Genomic DNA, 17,162 nt, shown 5'->3' with positions numbered 1-17,162 from the left:
GTCCTTTCCATAGATACTGGGCATATAGCTCAAAGTCCACAGTCCGGCCCAAAATGAAGTTCTGCTTTCAAGATGGAGCTTGTTCTGTCTGTTTCCTCCTTCATTCCCTTCAAACGTTTTTCTTGGAAACAGCTTGTGTTGTTCATATTTCTGAGAAAATATCTCACGGACTTCCCTTCCCTGATAGCCATATTCTTCAGACACTGAAGATTCACATAAGATTGCTGAGGGCCCTTCACACCATGAACTGAGGGCTCTGAACCATCTTTTGGACCTGGGACCCTGGAAATTTTGCCTGCTGGCTGTTACCATTACTCACTGTTTTCTTCCCATTCATTTTGGCAGCAACATTATTCTAGCATTGTTCATTCTGAAAATAATATAGAAATTTCTGTGTCTAATTTAAAGCTGATGTAACTATTATATAATAATTTATATAATAGCATTATAAAATAAATATAATATTCAAAATTATATGAGAAATTAATAATAAGGATGTCATTATATGCAGTGATTTCTAATTATATTTTAATATTAAATTAATAGATTAAAAACGCATTCTAATTACCTTCCAAGTTAAATTCTTGGAGCCAACTGCATTTTTATCCAGCATTGCCATTTACTCCACAATAATAGTTTAATTTTTCATTTACTTAAGCATATTCTTTTCCTTTACAGCCTGAAAAATGTGTTCTCTTCAGATTTCAGATCTTTTTCTCTCTCCTCAATATTGCTCTGCTGATTTCCCTGAAAGTTTCAACTTCTATACTCTTATTATTTTGGGAATTTAGAAAAATAACCTTTCAAAGTTCCTACCTGTGTCCTTCCTGATGGGTGCCTGAGCCTTTTTTCCTTCTGTTGTCTTTGTGATTTAGTTCATGTTAAGAGAGAGAAAAAGCCACAACCACCAGCACTAAGGCGGTTAGAAACCTCAGCCATTTAAATATTCTTGAACAATTCTGCAGCAGAAATTTAATGTTATTTATGACATCAAGTGTACATAGAGAAAATTAAATGAGCAAATTTAAAATCAGAAGACTCTGCTCTGTCAGTTGAGTAAGACACTATTATCCTTCATGTCCTTTCCTGGGCCATTCTTTAGTGCTTTTTGTGGGAAATTAACTGCTGTATTACATATCACTAGTCTCTAAATAAATCACCTTCTTTCTACATATGTAGTCCACTTTTTAAAATCTGAAAAACTAGGATGAGGGGTAAATGAATGATAAATATAACATATAAATAAATAATAATTAAATGATAACAAATTAAGAAAAATAATGATAAATTATAACATATCAAGAAACAATAAATTAAATGCTATCAACTAGCTCTAATAAAAATACTCAGATGTTGCATTTTATAGTTATTTGAATTTAACTTGAAGATAAAAACCTGAGGATAGCTCTAATTTCCTTAGACTTGAATAGGAACACATAACCCTCCAAAAATGTTTGTATTCAAACAGCTGCTATATATTCAACACCTAAATTATTTCAAGTCCTATCTAATTAATTCCACATGCATTATTTTATTTGTTTCCAAATCCTTTGGCCTGTTAACATATAATCTGAATTAAAAATAAACATTCTGAGGGCAAAAAGGTTTATAGAATTGTCCTAAATGTACACAGTTAAGTGACAGACCACAGCTTGCCTTAAACTTGGTAGCCTGCATCACAATACCCTTAATTTTACATACTAAATCACAATTTAAAATCACCTGTGAATATGCAAAAATATGAATTATAAATCTCACTATGTGTCAGTCTCTTGAAAATTCTGGTAATGATAATATCCTTCTCTTTATGAAGGAAAAAACCCATTCAACAGCTGGCCAAAATGTGAAATATAAAATTTCTAAGTCTTACTTGTACATCTAAGAAAGAGAGATGTTGCAATTCTGGTAGATGTGGTAAAGAATTTTGCCTACTGATTCTCAAACACTGTCTTCACCATGGTCGCAATGTAAACATAAAGAAGCAAAAGTTTCCTCCTTGACCTATAAGTGGAATTTACAGAGGTTTCCCTGAGAGGTCATGAACCTTAGGATTGAATTTCAGTTTCCCTCAGGGTATGCAAATTTCCCATCATTACAATTTTCCAAGACACAGTTATTTATGGTTTGACTTGCTCAAGTGTTTGTAAAAATTTTATGACCCCAATCAATTAGGTTTTTTTTTTTTTTTTTTTTTTTGGTTGTTGTTGTTTGTTTTTGCTTCTCCTGGGCTTCTATTTGTAGGTGCTTTCAATTCCCTTCATATTCAAAAAGAGAAAACTCTAAATTAGGACAGAACATATAGTCCCTTTGCAGACTGCAGTGGAATGCTTGTTTATTTACTAAATGCAAAAGATGAGTTCTGGGATAAGGCACAGCATCAGTCCATAAAGGCATGTACTGTGTGGGGACTAGAGCAACATCATGCTTGCTAAAGAGTAACAACTTTTATGTGTGGATGTTTTTCATGCAAAAATCTATACATTAATCCAAAATCTGTTTTTCTTCTGTCAGTATTCGATCTTGATGTGCATTAATTTTAAAATTAAAAGTACTATTTCCAGACCTTCAAGACATTTTTCTTTTTTCATTTTTTTAAAGAGAAAGACTGACAGTTTGTTTACTCTGATGGAATGTAGCATTGCAATTGAAGCTGGAGGGAAAATCAGGGCTTAGCTCAAGAGGTCCCTGCAGAGAGTTTACACCAATGAGTGTGCCCCTCTATACACTCTTGTATTCTACCTATTTTTAATGCTTAGTCACACTCCCCAGAAAGAAGCAGTATTGAAGTGATTCATCAGAAAGGTAAATAATAATTGCCTAGACTTCATTTGCACATGGTATTAAGGGACAAGTGTTATTATATTTTCAATGAAATTTTAGGTGCTTTTTCCTGACATGGAATAGCCATCGGACATGGACCACTCTCACAGAGGGGATATTTTAAAATTATGACTCAACAGCAGGACTCCAGCAATTAATCCTGGAACCCTGGTTTCCACTTCAAAACACATGTAGCATCTTCTATTTTATTCCAAGTCCTGATTTACTTAATCCTTTATTATTTGCTTCAGCTAGAGGAAGTGAGTGGGATAAGAAATAATATTGTGATGATGGGGTGGGGCAGGTAATGTAACACGTATGTAATAGAAACAGGGTAAATTCAGAGAAACCTACAAATCAGAAAAGAGAGAGGGACACAAGGAGCAAAAAGCACAAAGATTGCGTGAAATGAGACGATGATGTGGAGGGGAGTTAAATGACAATATGGCTCTTTCAGAATTTATCCAGAAGTCCATGCTTCCTGACAGATTAAAATTCCATCCTGATCACTAATTAGTTAAATTATAGCCTTTATATTAAATCTACAAATATATAGGACTCAAGTCTGAACCATTTCCCCTGTTCTTTAGGATTCTTTATTCATGGGAACACAGCAAAAAATTTACAAACTAAAGCTTTGTGATATGTTCTTACAATTAGTAAATCTAGTTTCCTATTCTTTTCTTCTGTCACCAAATTTATTTAAAGACAGGCACATATGCATATAATTTTAGAATTGTTATATCAATTTCCATGAAAATATGCTTTGTCATTGGGACCAGTGTAAGAAATCTATTAGTCATTCAGGTGGAAATACCATGGAGGAATTTGGATTTCAGGTCTCAACCTCAAAGAACCATCACTCAAAGAAAGTCTGCCAAGAAAAATGGGATGAAACACTGCTGGTGGATTTTATAAGATGAGAAGTGAGTGATGACAGTTATGTTGAATAACATAGAGGTCACTGGTGACCCAGAAAAGAGAAATTTAACTGAAGTGTGGCTGAAAGGGTTTAAACAGAACAGAAGGAGAGAAATGGGAGACAACTGTTAGAGAATCTCTTCTGTTTTGTAAGAAAGAGGAGAGAATGAAATGAAAGAGTAACTGATGAAGGAAAAGGAGTCAATGGAAGATTTTACTTGAAAGATGAGGATATAACATATTTGCTTCCTTGCTCTTGTAAAATTATCAAATAGAAAGTGAAATGTAGATAAAATAGACATAGAAACTATTTTTAGACCAATGCCCTCACACAAACAAGAAGGAAATCAGGTCTAGTGTACAATAAAGAGGTTGATTGCTTTGCATAGGAACATAGATAATGAATACATTTTTAAGAGTAGGTAAGAAGATAGCAAATACCTGAATGGGTGCTGGAAATTGGTAGATAAGTTGTAAGAGTCTAAACAAGTTCCCTTCAGATAGCTTACATTTTCAGAGTGAAATAGGAAGTAAGCTTATTTAATGTCTCCAAATAAGTTAGATGTTTACAGTAGTTGTTTTTTTTTTTAGTCCAATACTCTCCTTCAAATCAAAATGATATCTTATTCCTACTTTGTAATGTCTTTGTATCATAAATAGTATTGAAATTTTCTATTTTGACACACAGATTATTTACAATCAATTATCCACAGTGAGTTTCTTTAAAAAAGCAGCAAGACCAAGATTTGTTTCAAAATAAGAGCATTAAAGAACTGAACAAAAAAGGTGAGAAGTGAGCTGAAAAGTAATATGTTTAATGAATAAAGTTACTTCATGTGAAGAAATTAGGGAGACCTACAGAAGAGAGAAGAGATTTGTGGAATATAATTGCAGATAATAACTTCAGCATGAATGGTCAAAATGGCCTTACCTTTGTAATAGAAAATGTAAATTCTGGACCTACTCTGATGTTGAAGAATTACCAAAAATATTATTAACTTTAGGGGTCACATTATGAACCTTCTAATTCTCATAATTAAAATAGTAAAAATTATCATCAGAAAGTTCCCACAGAGATCAACATTTACAAACTGTCAGCAACTTTTTCTTCTTCTTTGACATGAGACAAGAAAAATAATTAGGTGAATCCAGATGTTCAATTTTAAGATATTGTAGGCAACCAGTAAACATTATGCTCTGTTATGACGTAGCAAAAATCAAATGGACACTGTGCAAAGATGTGTGCATGCGTACCATGTTGCTTCAGTCATGTCCTACTCTTTACTACCCTGTGGCACCCAGCAGCCTCCTCTATTCATGGGATTTTCCAGGCAAGAATATTGGAGTAGGTTGCCATGCCTTCCACTAGGGTATCTTCCCAACTCCCAGGGATTGAACTAGCATCTCTTATGTCTTCTGCATTGGCAGGCCTGTTCTTTACCAGGTCTGTTCTTTAGCACCATCTGGGAAGCCTATGCACAAAGATGTTTGATGCCAAATTGCTGAGTTATCCATAGTCACATGAAGAATCTGAATTTTAATTATTTTTCTAATCAAAATTGTTCTGATGTTGATAATTCTTTCTGAACTTAAAAGTCAAAAAATAACAGATTTCTTGGTAAGAAGAAATCTGTTTAATTTTCACATCTCACCTTGCATCACATTTCCTTCTGTCAACTGATTATTTTCAGTTCAATTCAGTCACTGAATCGTGTCTGACTCTTTGCAACCCATGAACAGCAGAATGCCAGGCTTTCCTGTCCACCACCAACTCCTGGAGTCCACCCAAACTCATGTCCATTGAGTCAGTGATACCATCCAAACATCTCATCCTGTATCATCCCCTTCTCCTCCTGCCCTCAATCTTTCCAGCATCAGGGTCTTTTCAAATGAGTCAGTTCTTCCCATCAGGTGGTCAAAATTTTGGAGTTTCAGCTTCAACATCAGTCCTTTAAATGAACACCCAGGATTGATTTCCTTTAGGATGGACTGGTTGGATCTCTGCAGTCCAAGGGACTCTCAAGAGTCTTCTCCAACACCACACCTCAAAAGCATTAATTCTTCAGTGTTCAGCTTTCTTTATACTCCACCTCTCATATGCATACATGACTACTAGAAAACTGTAGCCTTGACTAAATGGACCTTTGCTGACAAAGTCATGTCTTTGCTTTTAATATGTTGTCTGGGGTGGTCTTAACTTTCCTTCCAAGGAGTAAGCGTCTTTTAATTTCATGGCTGCAGTCACCATCTTCAGTGATTTTGGAGCCCCCCAAAATAAAGTCAGCCACTGTTTCCACCGTTTCCCCATCTATTTCCCATGAACTGATGGGACAGATGCCATGATCTTAGTTTTCTGAATGTTGAGCTTTAAGCCAACTTTTTCACTCTCCTCTTTCACTTTCATCAAGAGGCTTTTTAGTTCCTCTTCACTTTCTTCCATAAGGGTGGCGTCATCTGCATATCTGAGGTTATTGACATTTCTTTCGGCAATCTTCTTTCCAGCTTGTGCTTCTTCCAGCCAGAGAAGAAGAACTCTGGGAAAGAGAATTTCAGTAGTGAGCAATGTAAGAAAAGCAAAAGCCATAAACTAGAAAAGGCTTGAATTATTCAAAAGGCAGGAGAAAAATGTAGAGCGAGAAAGAGAAAATGGGCAGAGCCTTGTTAGAAAAGGAATGGAGCACCACATGCACTGGAGAGGTGGGGAGTAACAGGATTATAGAATCTTAGCCTGATTTGCATGATTAAATGACGCCAGTAGCTACTGTATCCTCAGTAGATCGGAATGAATGGGAAGGTAAAAGCACACTGTCCTTGTAAGAAAGAGCGGCTCTTGGCATGTGAGCTAATGACCACACAAGGCCCCTAGTTTTATCCACAGTTTCCTCATGGCGTTTTTCACCTCCGTGTTCCTCAAGGTGTAGATCAGGGGATTTAACATGGGTGCAACGATGGTGAAGGATACAGCCATTGCCTTGCCTACGGGGAGGTGACCACAGGCCTCATGTATGAGAAAATACAAGGCACAAAGAACATGAAGACCACCCTGAGGTGGGAGCCACAGGTGGAGAGGGCTTTACGCCACCCTTCAGAGCTGCAGGACATCAGGGAGCAGAGGAGGACCACATAAGAGGTGACGGGGAGGAAGAAGTTGGTGACACACATCACCCTGCTGTTGAGGATGACTAAGAGGCCCAGGGTGCGGGTGTCCATGGAGGCCAGTTTCAGCAACGGAAGTAGATCACACATAAAATGATCAATTAAATTAGGATCACAGAAGGGAATTTGATACATGAAGAGAAGTTTCACTGTTGTATGGGTAAATGCTCCCACCCATGTCTTTCCCAGTGGTAGGCAGCATGCACGAGGCCTCATGATGGTCATGTAGTGCAGGGGCTTACAGATGGCCACGTAGCAGTCATGGGCCATCGCAGTAAGGAGGATGATGCCCACTCCCCGAAGAAGTGGTCAATAAAGAGCTGGGTCATGCAGGCTTTGAGGGAGATGGCAGTGCTCTCAGAGAGGGAGTCCACAATCATCTTGGGGGCAATGACGGAAGAGTAGGTGATATCCACGAAGGAGAAAGACGTAAGGAAAAAATACATGGGTGATCTCAGACACTGACTTGTGACCACAGTTACCACAATGAGGAGGTTTCCCAAAACCGTGGACACATACATGATTAGAAAAACGGCAGAGAGTATTTTCCATAGCTCTGGATTCTTTGCAATGCCCAAAGGAATGAATTCCGTCACATTGGGATTCCCTATTTAATATGGGCTGATGTAAGCTTATCTCTCTGAGCTGGAAAATTTACAAAAGAATATTATTCTAAATTAGTAATTATTAGGAATTCAGGATTTTTAATTTTTGGACTCTCTCTCACATCCTCTTGACTTGCCTTTTCCTTCAGCCATCACTACAGCAACTTGCTGCAAACAATTGTATTCTGATAACACCTTGATCATTCCCCGTACAACAGCTCTCAGCAGTATATCTCTTGCTTTTCTGACACTTGCTGCTTGAGACACTTAGAAGACCCTGCTTCATCACCCTGGGACATCAACCATGCGGCAATATGTAGAATTAACATACCTTTAGGAAATCCTAGATCACCAGTGGATAAATGGTAACCAGCCTAGCACAAACTAAGATTCAGATTTGCTCCTCCTCTGTTTCACTCTCTGTTTCACTCCATTAACTGCCTTCATTTTCTTTTCCAAAATGAACTACCTACACATAAGTCCTCTTAGCTGCTGCCTTTTAGGAACCTCAAGCTAGGAAGCTGACCTTAATGTATCACTGGACATACCTAGTAACCTCAGAGCATTTTATTTCAGCTCATTTGATTCATATTCTTACTTATTACTAGAATGTTCTAGTTGAAGAGACTGCAAAGCAGGTAGGTCATATCCCAAGTCATATCCCACTTATTAAGAACTATACTCTTTTCATCTGCATTTCTTCTTATCAAATTGGATTATTATTGCATACTGTGACTATTCAATAAATCTCTCTTGTGTATCAGGCACTAGACTATCCCATGAAGCATTTTCTTTATTTTAGAGATAAGATACTGAGGCAAAAATGAGTGAGAAAATGACAGCAAGTTCCCACAGATAATAAACATTGACGCCAAGTTCAAGTCCAGGTTTTCCTGCATCAAAATCAATACCAACAACAACAACCTATATTGCAACTTTTACTATAATGTTGAGTGCTCAATATGAAAGATACAATGAAAATTCAATAATTTCTATATTATGACAATACAGAGAGGCAAATTTGTGCTTCCTGTGCTTATCTGATTCAATAATTCTACAATAAAATTCAATGATTAATTCAATGATGAGACTACAATGAAGAGCAAGTTGTTATTATAAATATAATCCTGGAACCATGATTTATAACCTTTAACTAACCTCCCAAGATTCTAATTATTTTCCAAAAATGCTGATTAAAGAAAGCAAAAGCTTAATCTCTTTCTTTGCTTCAGGAAGACCCAGCTTCAACTTGGCCAGCCTTATCCTAGCAGACAAGCCTAAGTCAACATAAATCCTTCCTCCATTTTTTTCCTGTGAAGGGGTGCACCCAGATAAAGCCAGAGATTCTAAAGAATAATAAAAATATTAACAAAGCAACTAATCTATTTTGCACACACTATGTTACAGCAAGGTGTTTTGTCTGCTATTTGCATTATTACATTTATTTTCATATCACTTGGGACAGGGTACTGTCACAGATCTCATCTTGAGGATGAGGAAACAGAGGTTTAGACACATTGAGCATCCCAGTTAAAAAGAGCAGAAATTACAAATCCTTGTCATCTCATTTTAAAACACAAATTCTTAGTCTTTGCCTTATACCACTAAATAAGTGAATAGTGGCCTCTGTTGACTAAATGCAATTGTTTCCACAGTTGGATGATGAGATGGTAAGATAAGTGCTTCATTAGCCAAAGTCTCTTTGTCAGGGATACTTAAGCAGAGGCTGTCTTGGTGGACCTCTGTTAGAAGTGATTGTTTTAAATGGGGATGCAAACTACACAGTCTCTGAGACTCCTGTAAACACCTAAGACCCACTCTTAGGATTACCCCTCTTACTAAACAAAATTATACAACTTTCAGGACACTCTTTGCAAATACACAATGTAGATTAGCTTCAATCACTCTCATCTCTAGTCTAAGAACTTCAAAAAACTTGAATAACAAAAATGAAGTAGAAAGGATATATTCTTGAAAATCAGAATTCCACAACAGGGACCTCGGGGTTCTTCTCAAGTTTCAACAGGTGAGACAAGGCAGGGCTTCCGGTGTGAGTGGAACATCATGATTCCTCTCCAACTGAAGAACGAGATTTGGCCGTCATCTCGAGATGATTTGGGGTACACAGAACGCTTCTCGAGTTGCTATGCTTACCTCGGTGTTCATCTAGACTTGTGAGGGTGTGCTTGGGGAATCTCTGGAGTTGCTTAAAGGAAGTCAAGCCTCCTGTCGTGTTTGATGGGGAAGCGGGATGGCTCTGGAACCAATGCAGGGTATTTGGGTCTCATTTCATGGTGAGGGGGACTTCTCATGGTTTTTCTCGAGTTGCGGTGTGAACCTGGGGTTTCCTCTCGAGTTACGATGGGGATGTTCTTTAAACACTCGTGTTTTCTCAGCGACTTCAGGATAACTGTCTAGTTACCAGGACACCTCGGATTCTCCTTGAGTCGTGGCAGGGCAGTAGGGATGCCTCTCGAGTACAGGAGGGAGAACCAGGGTCCCTTTCCAGTTGCCACTGGGATATTGGACTTCCTATCTATTTTCAAGAGGATTCAGGCAATGTCTCCTGTTGAAGCATGCAAATCTGCATTCCTCTTGAGATGTCAGAGGGGTGTGAAGCTTCCTGTGGTGATGAGGCGGGGAACTAGGACTTTTTCTAGGGCCTCAAGAGGGGATTCAGACATACCTTCATGTTGGGAGAGGAAACACAGGCTTCCATTTGAGTCACTGCAGGGAAATCAGGCCTTACCTCGAGTGAGGGGAACTCGGTGTCCATTCCACTTAAGCCAGCAAACTCAGGGTCACTCTCACATACATATAGCTGAGAGAAGCCTCCCCTTGAAGTGCTTATGGAAAGTTGGCATTCCTCTTTAGTCGAAGGCAGGGAATCAGCTCTCATCTCGAGATGATTTGGGGAACACAGAGCTCTTCTCGACTTGCTCTGCTAAACTTGGTGTTCCTCTAGACTTGGGACGGTGTTCTCGGGGAATCTCTGGAGTTGCCTAAAGGAAGTCAAGCCACTTGTCGTGTTTGATGGGGAATGCGGGATGGCTCTGGAGCCAAAGCAGGGGAATCAGGCCTCATCTCGAGTTGATTCGGGGTACATGGAGTTCTTTCGTGTTGTTGCGGTGACCTCAGGGTCTCTCTAGACTTGTGACAGTGTTCTTGGGAACTCTCTGGAGTTCCATCAAGGAAGTCAAAGCTCCTTTCATGTTTGATGTGGAACACGGAATTGCTCTGCACGCAATGCAGGGGAATCAGGCCTCATCTTGCGTTGAGAGGTTATAAAGCTAAGGAGGTTATAAAGATTTTAATCCATGAAATTATTCCCAGGTTTGGATTGCCCTGGGACTTTCAGAGTGACAATGGTTCTGCCTTTGAAGCTGTGGTAACTCACGGTGTGTCTAAAGATTTAGGAATAAAATATCACTTACACTTTTCCTGTAAACCCCAATCCTCAGGGAAGGTTGAAAAAGCTAATGACATTATCAAAAGACATCTGCGTAAATTAACTCGAGGCACAGGACAATTGGTTTAAAGTCCTACTCATAGCTTTAATGAGGAGGGACTGTCCCCTTTTGAATGTATTTGTGGAAAGCCTTTCTTATGCATAGATATTGTTATAGACCCTGAAGCCTTGGACTTAACTAATTATGTAACTCAGCTCTCAGCTTTTCAACAGGCATTAACAGAACTCTGGGAGATGACTCCTGACCCAGTTTGAGTCAAGAAAGCCTCTATTTGAGCCAGGAACCGAGGTCCTCATAAAAACATTGGGGTCTGGGGGCCCATCCCTGAGCCCCTCTGGGAAGGCCCTTACCAGGTTATTCTTTCTTCTCCCACAGCTGTCAAAGTGCCAGGAATTGATTTGTGGGTACATCACACTCACGTTAAGAAGTGGCACCCTGACCAGAACTAAGTGACTTCATTTTGTGTCTTTACTTTCTATGCTCTGGGTTTGTCCTTTTCAGATGGGCGTGATAATCTATGTAAGTCTACTTATGCTGACTCCAAAAATCCTGAGTCTGCCGTTTGAACCTCAAGACAATGCTTGGGCTCACTCCTACACAGCATTTCACAATCAGTCTAACTTCTGGGTCTGTGGAGAGCTCCCCTCTCCATCAGTGGAAGGCTTTCCATGGTGGACATCTCCACTTCAAGGAAAGGACTTTCTACAAGTCTGCAAATACCTTCAACAACAATCACATGTGATGCCTCTTCTTAAACTGATGACATCTAAAGAACACTAAGATGGACTGATGTAACTATGGGCATAATGTGACTTTTCATTTTGATTTTAACTTGGTTTAATGACTATTTTGCTTACATCTGTAACTGTATAATGGGGTTTTCTAACCGTCTAAAATCTTTTAAGTTACAAATGGTTGTCCAAGCTCCTATGAGTGCCACAGCCTCCTCCAACTATTACTTGGGGCCCCTGGATCAGAGACCCTCATTATTAGGGTTAGGAGAATATGTTGCCTTAACAATTTAGGGAACACGCCCCTAGACAGCAGGAAGTATTTATGAAATGAAAACAATGCCCTTTTCCCTTGGCAATATAATGCTCCTTAAACCAAAGGGGGAAATGAGAAAGTCAATTCCTCAGCAGATTGATAAGAAATCCAGGGGTCCCCAAGGAGAGAGGGGTCTGGAATTCTCAAGGAGGAAGAAAGGACAAACTTTTTTTGTCCCTTTGCATTCCTTAGGATTATAGCAATAATGTATCCTGCTTGAGGACAGTCTCTGGAGAAAAACCTTTGGGCGAATCCTGTTATCCTAAGGTGTGAATTATGGGAGTAGGTCTAGCAAGGTCGTTACAACCTCCAGACATTCTTTTGATTCACTGTAATAACTAATTACCTTGGACGTGTTGCAAGAGAGCATCAAAGGGCAGACACACTGACACCATAATCACAGGAAACTAGCCAATCTGATCTCACGGACCACAGTCTTGTCTAACTCAATGAAACTAAGCCATGCCGTGTGGAGCCACCCAAGACGACAGGGTCACAGTGGAGAGGTCTGACAGGATGTGGTCCACTGGAGAAGGGAATGGCAAACCACTTCAGTATTCTTGCCTCGAGAACCCCATGAACAGTATGAAAAGGCAAAATGATAGGATACTGAAAGAGGAACTCCCCAGGTCAGTAGGTGCCCAATATGCTACTGGAGTTCAGTGGAGAAATAACTCCAGAAAGAATGAAGGGATAGAGTCAAAGCAAAAACAATACCCAGTTGTGGATGTGACTGGTGATAGAAGCAAGGTCCGATGCTGTAAAGAGCAATATTGCATAGGAATCTGGAATGTTAGGTCCATGAATCAAGGCAAATTGGAAGTGGTCAAACAGGAGATGGCAAGAGTGAATGTTAACATTCTAGGAATCAGTGAACTAAAATGGACTAGAATGGGTGAATTTAACTCAGATGACCATTATATCTACTACTGCAGGCAGGAATCCCTTAGAAGAAATGGATAGCCATCATGGTCAAGAAAAGAGTCTGAAATGCAGTACTTGGATGCAATCTCAAAAATGACAGAATGATCTCTGTTCGTTTCCAAAGCAAACCATTCAATATCACGGTAATCCAAGCATATACCCCAACCAGTAACACTGAAGAAGCTGAAGTTGAACGGTTCTATGCAGATCTACAAGACCTTTTAGAACTAACATCCAAAAAAGACGTCCTTTTCATTATAGGGGACTGGGATGCAAATGTAGGAAGTCAAGAAACACCTGTATAACTCAAAGGGAAATTTGGCCTTGGAGTACAGAATGAAGCAGGACAAAGGCTAATAGAATTTTGCCAAGAGAACACACTGGTCATAGCAAATGCCCTCTTCCAACAACACAAGAGAAGAGTCTACACATGGATATCACCAGATGGTCAACACTAAAATCAAATTGATTATATTCTTTGCAACCAAAGATGGAAAAGCTCTATACAGTCAGCAAAAACAAGACTGGGAATGGACTGTGGCTCAGATCATGAATTCCTTATTGCCAAATTCTGACTTAAATTGAAGAAAGTGGGGAAAACCACTACACCATTCAAGTATGACCTAAATCAAATCCCTTATGTATATACAGTGGAAGTGAGAAATAGATTTAAGGGGCTCAATCCGATAGACAGAGTGCCTGATGAACTATGGATGGAGGTTTGTGACTTTGTACAGGAGACAGGGATCAAGACTATCCCCATGGAATAGAAACGCAAAAAGTCAAAATGGTTGTCTGAGAAGGCCTTACAAATAGCTGTGAAAAGAAGAGACGTGAAAAGCAAAGGAGAAAAGGAAAGATATTCCCATTTGAATGCAGAGTTCCAAAGAATAGCAAGGAGAGATAAAAAAAGCCATCCTCAGAGATCAATGCAAAGAAATAGAGGAAAAGGACAGAATGGGAAAGACTAGAAATCGCTTCAAGAAAATTAGAGATACCAAGGGAACATTTCATGCCAAAATGGGTTTGATAAAGGAGAGAAATGCTATGGACCTAACAGAAGCAGAAGATATTAAGAAGAGGTGGTAAGAATACACAGAAGAACTGTACAAAAAGATCTTCATGACCCAGATAATCACAATAGTGTGATCACTCACCTAGAGTCAGACATCCTGGAGTGTGAAGTCAAGTTGGAATTAGAAAGCATCGCTATGAACAAAGCTAGTGGAGGTGATGGAATTCCAGTTGAAGTATTTCAAATACTGAAAGATGATGCTGTGAAAGTGCTGCACTCATAATGCCAGCAAATATGGAAACCTCAGCAGTGACCACAGGGCTGGAAATGGTCGGTTTTCATTCCAATTAGAAAGAAAGTTAATCCCAAGGAGTGCTCAAAATACCACACAATTATGCTCATCTCACACACTAGTAAAATAATGCTCAAAATTCTCCAAGCCAGGCTTCAGCAATACGTGAACCGTGAACTTCCAGATGTTCAAACTGGCTTTAGAAACGGCAGAGGAACCAGAGATCAAATTGCCAATATCTGCTGGGTCATCGAAAAAGCAAGAGAGTTCCAGAAAAAAAAAAAAAAAAGGCATCTATTTCTGCTTTATTGACTACAACAAAGCCTTCGACTGTGTGGATCACAATTGGCTGTGGAAAATTCTGAAGGAGATGTGAATACCAGACCACCTGACCTGCGTCTTGAGAAACCTGTATGCAAGTCAGGAAGCAACAGTTAGAACTGGACATGGAACAACAAACTGGTTCCAAATAGGAAAAGTAGTACGTCAAGGTTGTACATTGTCACCCTGCTTATTTAACTTATATGCCGTGTACATCATGAGAAATGCTGGGCTGGAAGAAGCACAAGCTGGAATTAAGATTGCCAGAAGAAATATCAATAAACTCAGACATGCAGATGACACCACCCTTATGGCAGAAGGTGAAGAATAACTAAAAAGCCTCTTGATGAAAGTGAAAGAGGAGAGTGAAAAATTTGGCTTACAGCTGAACATTAAGAAAACTAAGATCATGGCATCAGGTTTCATCACTCCATGGGAAATCGATGGGGAAACAGTGGAAGACAGGGTCAGATTTTATCTTTTTGGGCTCCAAAATCATTGCAGATGGTGATTGCAGGCATGAAATGAAAAGACACTTACTCCTTGGAAGGAAAGTTATGACCAACCTAGATAGCATACTAAAAAGCAGAGACACTACTTTGCCAACAGTGGTCCATCTGGTCAAGGCTATGGTTTTTCCAGTGGTCATGTATGGATGTGAGAATTGGACTGTGAAGAAAGTTGAGCACTGAAGAGTTTATGCTTTTGAACTGTGGTGTTGGAGAAGACTCTTGAGAGTCCCTAGGACTGCAAGGACATCCAACCAGTACATCCTAAAAGAGATCAGTCCTGGGTGTTCATTGGAACGACTGATGCTGAAGCTGAAACTCCAATAATTTGGCCACCTGTTGTGAAGAGTTGAATCATTGGAAAAGACCGTGATGCTGTGAGGGATTGGGGACAGGAGGAAAAGGGGATGACAAAGGATGAGATAGCTGAATGGCATCACCAACTCGATGTACATGTGTTCGAATAAACTCCAGTGGTTGACAGGGTGGCTTGGCGTGCTGTATTTCATCGGGTCCCAAAGAGTTAGACATGAGTGAGTGACTGAACGGAACTGAACTGATCGGAATAACTAATTAAAAGTAAAGTAAACTTGCTCAGTCGTGTCCAAGTCTTTGTGGCCCCATGGACTGAAGACTACCAGGCTCCCCTGTCCATGGGATTTTCCAGGCAAATGTACTGGAGTGGGTGGCCATTTCCTTCTCCAGGAGATCTTCCTGACCCAGGGATCTAACCTGGGTCTCCAGCATTGCAGACAGATGCTTTACCATCTGAGCCATATAATTCCATTGCTAACACTTGCAAGGGGTTGCTCTTTCTGCCCCCTTCTGATGTCTATGCCAGAAGCTTTCTCTATCTCCTTTATACATTAATACAACTTTACTACACAAAAGCTCTAAGCAATCAAGCCTCGTCTCTGGCCCCGAATTGAATTCTTCTCCTCTGGAGGCCAAGAATTCCAGTGTCTTTGCGTGGCTCAGCAATACCTTTCAAGATCATCCTGGAGATTCTGGCCATCTACCTCAGGAACATGGTCAGATAGGGGGTCACCCTTGAGACTGTGGGCTTTTGACCCAGGTGCAGGGTGTTGGAATGGTGGGAATCCTGCATAATTTGAGCATGTGACCCCAGGTAAAGGGTCTGGGAGGTAAGGTCATCTTGGAGACTGTGGATATGTTACCCAAGGTGCAGGGTGTGGGAGATAATGTCACCCTGGAGAATGTAGACTTCTAGCACAAGGGATAAGTTCTTGACATTGGGGTCTCATGGGAGACTGGATGATTCCGCTCAGAGAGTGTGTGGGGATGGGACTCACCCTGAAGACTGTAGATATGTGATCTCAGGTACAGGATTTCCGAGGGGGTCACCCTGGAGCCTGTGAATATGTGATTCCAGGTACAGGGTCTGCGAGGGAGTCACCATGGAACCTGTGTTTGTGTGACTCCAGGTGAGGTCTACAAAGTTTTGACAAACAGGAGGCTGTGGACATGTGACCCCTATTAAAGGGTCTTGGAGGGGTTAACCCTTGTGGCCAGGGTCATGGGATGCAAGGTTATATGTCTGGGAGGTGGGGATACCCTGAGAGTATGGAAATGTGACCCCAGGTACAGGTTCTGGGAGTTGGTGCCATCCTGAAAATGGTGGACATTTCACCAGAGGTATGGTTTCTGGGAGGTGGGGTCACCCTGGAGACTCTGGCCATGTGACCCCAAATGCAGGGTCTGGAAGGTAGACTCACCATGGAAAAAGTGGACTTGTGACCCCAGGTACAGGATCTTGAGGGTGGGGGTCACCTGGAGGCTGTGGACTTGTGACACCAGGTACAGGTTATACAGGCGGCCACCTTCGAGACTGTGGACATGTGATCACAGGTGTATGGTGTGGGAAGTGCAGTAATCCAGGAGATTGTGGATATATTGCAGTAGGTACAGGGTCTCAGGTATGTCACCTTGGAAAGTGTGGACATGTGACCCCAGGTGCAGGTTTGGGTGGGGTCACCCTGGAGACTGTGGTTGTGTGACCCAAAGTTCAGGGTAGGAAAAGGGTTTCACCCTGCAGACTGTGGATCTATGACCACAGGTACA

At 40.4% G+C, this 17,162-nt stretch overlaps 1 pseudogene; it reads right to left on the bottom strand.

Annotated features, from left to right (window-relative positions):
* Positions 1–6,583: 6,583 nt before the first annotated feature.
* Positions 6,584–17,162, bottom strand: part of LOC136168716 (olfactory receptor 4C6-like) — a 182,914-nt pseudogene continuing 172,335 nt past the window's right edge.

The sequence above is a fragment of the Muntiacus reevesi genome, chromosome 5 (assembly GCF_963930625.1).
Source record: "Muntiacus reevesi chromosome 5, mMunRee1.1, whole genome shotgun sequence".
NCBI lineage: Eukaryota > Metazoa > Chordata > Mammalia > Artiodactyla > Cervidae > Muntiacus > Muntiacus reevesi.
The sequence above is the reverse complement of the archived record's forward strand: the minus strand, read 5'-3'. Positions and strand labels throughout refer to the sequence as shown.